We start from the raw sequence: 3,742 nt of genomic DNA, 5'->3' as shown, positions 1-3,742 counted from the left end.
CTTTTTTTAGTACCTTCTGCAATCCTTTGTCTATTTTCCTGCCCTGTTCCACCCCCATTAGGAGCAAAAAAAAAAAAGCTATTGCAACAAAAAGACTGAGGGGAAACATCTATTATTTTTAGGGTGTCTCTACAGGTTATACATGTGAGGAAGCACACAGACCCTAACACGGTGTCACAAATCTTCCAGCAGGAAGAAGCGCTGGACCTGCTGCACAAGAAGGCGGCTCTTCACAACTTTCTTGACTTGCTTTCCCTGTCCTCTCCAACAGGTCCCTGTAGACAAACTTGGGTTTGGCCCAATGCCTTGTGAGTGGCATTCCACACTTTTTCACTGCTGTCCACCAGCTCCCTGTCAGCTCCAGCCCCGAAGTAGCCAGAGGAGTGGGAAGGGGCACAACACATCCAAGGATCTTCTGCATCTTTATTCTGAGCAGCAGCTCCCCAGACGGGGTGACAGTAAACCTCCGTTACTATACCCTAAGACACTAAGCAAGTAATTCTAGAAACTTGACTAACACAAAACAAAAACAAGCAACAAAAGCCAAATGGAGAAATTAAATGCTGGAGACTTTTACAAATTAGGAAAAGTATTTGTAAAAAGTAAAACCATCAATTATGTTCTACACAGGATACAACACATGAAATATTAAATATTAACAATAATAATAAAAAACAAAAGTGCTCCCTGACTTAGTTTACAGCTAACTATGAAGTAGAGTTGCTACCATGAACAGCATTTGTAAATAAATGGATTTTTTTTTATCAGCTGCTAAGAGACATTCTGTGAATACAGACATTTGCTTTGCTTATAATCTTAAGCCAACCTAAATACAAAGCCACTATAAAATTAATTCTTTATTTGGAATACCTGGGCTGAAATGATCCTCATCAAGTTTTCACTCCAAACATTCATCTTCTCATCTGAAATACAGGTTTCCTGTCACATCAGAAGAGTTACCAATACTCAGTAACCTGTTCTGAGCTCACTTCTAGTCTTATTGCTTTAATCAGCAAACACATTTTTAAGGGTTTATTTTTGTAGCATGATGGTAAAAAGCTAATCCAGCTACGTACCAGTACAAGGACTCACCTCTCACTGTCCTTTTCTCAGGAGGACCTGGTGAACCTTTCCTTGACACATGACCAAATATGCCAAGCATAGACCCCAGCACACAATGGAGACCCAGCTGTCACCCGAGCAGACACACAGCGGTGACACCCGCTTTTCTCCCATGTAACAGGAAATGAGTTTAGTGTTGGACTGGTTTGGGTCCCTCCTACACAGGGCGCACCTCCCGCTGCCTCTGAAGCCAGTCTGACGAGCTGGCCATCCTTTCCTGGCAAAATGCATATAAATTGAATACTCTGATGCTGCTGTTCCCCAACTGTGCTGTTCTTCTGCTGACCCTACTTAGTGGTGTCTTGTACAAGTCTACAAAGAAACCATAAGATAGAACACCTCAGGTTGTTGCGTCCAGGAATGCAACACAACCAACTCAATCAATCACCACGAAAACAATGAATCGCCCCTAATGACAGGCTATGTTATGTAATAAACCTATTGCTTGTACAGACTTCTAAGTACCACCGGCACAGACCAAGCACACGACTCTTCATGGCCAGGCATGCTATGCTGAAAGCTCCTGACTAACGTTTACAGCCTTTTCAGCTTAGAGGCCTTATGTTTGCCACATCTTAGTTTGCAAGGTAGAGCAGCGTGCAAGAAAAGCAACACCACCTGCTTCTGCATTTAAAGAACAAAGGACACAGCGTTCCTTAGTCTGTTTCCTCTCTGCTTCCATCACTCTTTCTCTCAGCCCTGGATCTTGAATTAGGCAAAGCTTATTAGTCCCAGGCTGATAGGGTCTGCTGAATGTCTAGTAAGACAGAACCCCTTTAAAAATACTGCATATACATTCCTCCATTACCAAAATCAACTACGTCAAACTTCTGCTGGCACCGCACTCCTGTAAACAGTGTGGAAAAGCAGCACACCATCACAGAATTTAAAAAAACACAAGCATATAAAAAAAATGGAATTAGGTTTATACAAGCATTTCAAATTGCTCATTTGAGTAGCACCCAAACTGATATGCTACTCTTCTCCTACAAAATCTGCACTCATATTGATTTTAAATAAACTTACAAATAAAGTTCAAAATAGGCAGTTTAAACCCATGTAGATAATCAGCCATTTTGGCTCCAAGTCCCCCGTAACTACACATAGGTACCTGCAACTTAAATCAATTAAGAGAATGAGACACCGGTAAATAAAAGCAGCCAGCTAAACTCATGCCTGCAGTAGTACTGTATTGGCCAGAGATTGTTACATTTTACTTAAATATTAAAAATATCTGCATATTTGATGAAAACTTAATTAGATCAAGTTATACTGCTAGAATCAACACGTCTAAAGTCCAACTGAAGCAAGCACTGCCTCTGAAAGAGGTACTATTTCAGAAGCTCTACCGTAGAAGCAAGCATATCACTGATACAGCACTGCTCAAAGAAAAACAAAAGAAAAACACTATTGAGAATTGTATCAAAAAGGAAAAAAGTCAAAATTTAGTCTGATTGCATCATTCTCAATGTTCATCATTCCTAAGTGTTCCTATAGCACTGAAGCTCATCATGGAGCCTGAAGCCCTCAATAATTTCACACTAGCTGTTTCTGTTCACTCACTCTCCAGTAATTTTTAAGTAGTTTACAGAAAATGAGCTTCACAAGGCATTTTTGGACTACATAAAATCAAAGACTGTTCCTCAAAGTTAGCAATAAAAGAGGTATTCAGGCTTAAAAAAGGAATGCACTGGAATAATTCCAGTCTGTACTAATGAAAGGCATCAAAAGTTTAAAGTTAATTCAAATTTTCAGTTCAAACTACAAGGATTTTTTTTTTAACAAATAAGAGATAAATAAAATAAAATGTCAGAACATTTCCTTGCTATTTAAAGTTAGAACTAAATATTGGTGAGAGTTGCTATGGATTCACAAGATACACTATTGATGCTGTTAATTAACTGTATCAAAAAGGTTTTGCCATTGTTTTATAGCAACACCCCCATTTTAGAATACCAGATAAGTAGTACTGAAAAGGGTAAATACTCAGCAGATTTCAACATTTGGCACTTTTTTTTTTTTTTAATGCTTGTTCAACATCTTAAATCAAATCTTCTTCTGTGTCCAGGCTCCAATGTATGTTCCAGGTACAGGAACTTGACTGAAGAAATGCAGTACTGATAAGGGTACTTCCCTTAAAATAAAAATGTATTCTCCTCCGGCATCTACAAAATATGCTGAAGGTACACATTTCAAGATCATAAAATTGGTTATGCTCACACAAATAAAACAGATACACATAGAGAGGCACAAATAACAATCATGCAGTTTTAAAATTGATCTATTATTAGCTTGAGACTGAAGATACCAAATATCACAATTAATCTGAATTTCAGGGGTGCCACACATAATCACACTCCTGGGCAACAGAAAGCTCTACTGATTGGAGACTGCAGAAGACAAATGTTTTTCTAATCTATTTAGAAAGCTAGCAATGTGAACTGAAGTCAGTTCCTCAGAGCTGATGTGACACAGCTGCCCAGTTACCAGCTCTTTGTCTCAGTCTCGCTGCCTGCATTTCTAAAGGTATCCTAATTCTGAAGCTTGACCAAGCAAGGAATATTTCACATATTCAGGAAAAATAAACAGGAACACCCCTAAAAGCCAAGTGTATTCCTCC

This window comes from Pterocles gutturalis, unplaced genomic scaffold (assembly GCF_000699245.1).
Source record: "Pterocles gutturalis isolate BGI_N339 unplaced genomic scaffold, ASM69924v1 scaffold11042, whole genome shotgun sequence".
In the NCBI taxonomy this organism is placed as follows: Eukaryota; Metazoa; Chordata; class Aves; order Pterocliformes; family Pteroclidae; genus Pterocles; species Pterocles gutturalis.
The sequence above is the reverse complement of the archived record's forward strand: the minus strand, read 5'-3'. Positions refer to the sequence as shown.